Below are 727 nucleotides of genomic sequence, written 5' to 3'. Positions count from 1 at the left end.
AGAGGGAAAGGGAAAGCATTTGTGGAAAAAAAGAAAAAAGTATTTTCTGTAATTCAGATATGCTTTGAAATCGCTCTTCTAACAACTCGTTTCAAGGGGTGGGGGGTGGGGGGGATGGCTTCCGCACATTTAGCAATGCCGGAGCATTTCTTCAATTCATGCAGTAGGGAAGTCCGAGCTGTTTACGATAGGAAGTTTTTGTGTCCGTAGTTAAATGCTGCCAAGGACATCCCTTCAAAGTATTTTTCATACGCATCTATTTTTCACATTCCGCATCCAATGTTGGGAATATATGTGTTTGCTTATTAAGAGTTGCTGGTTTTCTCAGCTGACCTACTGCTATTAATGGCAGGAATCATTTGTGTTGTTCCATGATCAGTATAAAGACGATTCCTGCTCTTTTGACTGAATGACGGTTTACGCCAGCGTATTCCCATGAGGGTCAGTCGGGACTCGTCAGTATAAGAGTCCGCTGAACTGATCCACCAAACTTTGGGGGGTTGTGCTCTTTTTCAGATGAAGGGTAAAAGGCTTCCGTTTCCAAGCACGGGTGGGCAGTGGGCAGCGTTGGCGACACACCTGGCCCTTGACCCGGTTCCAGCTGGCATGATTTCCATTGGTATTTGAGCAATGTGACATCAGTGCGGTGATGGCCAGACCATGCTTCCAACCCAGTTGAGCCCTGTCTGGTGGTAAACGAGAGCTCTTTTCATTTTGCTGGGTTGGA

Source organism: Euleptes europaea, chromosome 4 (genome assembly GCF_029931775.1).
Source record: "Euleptes europaea isolate rEulEur1 chromosome 4, rEulEur1.hap1, whole genome shotgun sequence".
NCBI classification, from domain to species: domain Eukaryota; kingdom Metazoa; phylum Chordata; class Lepidosauria; order Squamata; family Sphaerodactylidae; genus Euleptes; species Euleptes europaea.
Note: the sequence above shows the minus strand (reverse complement) of the source record.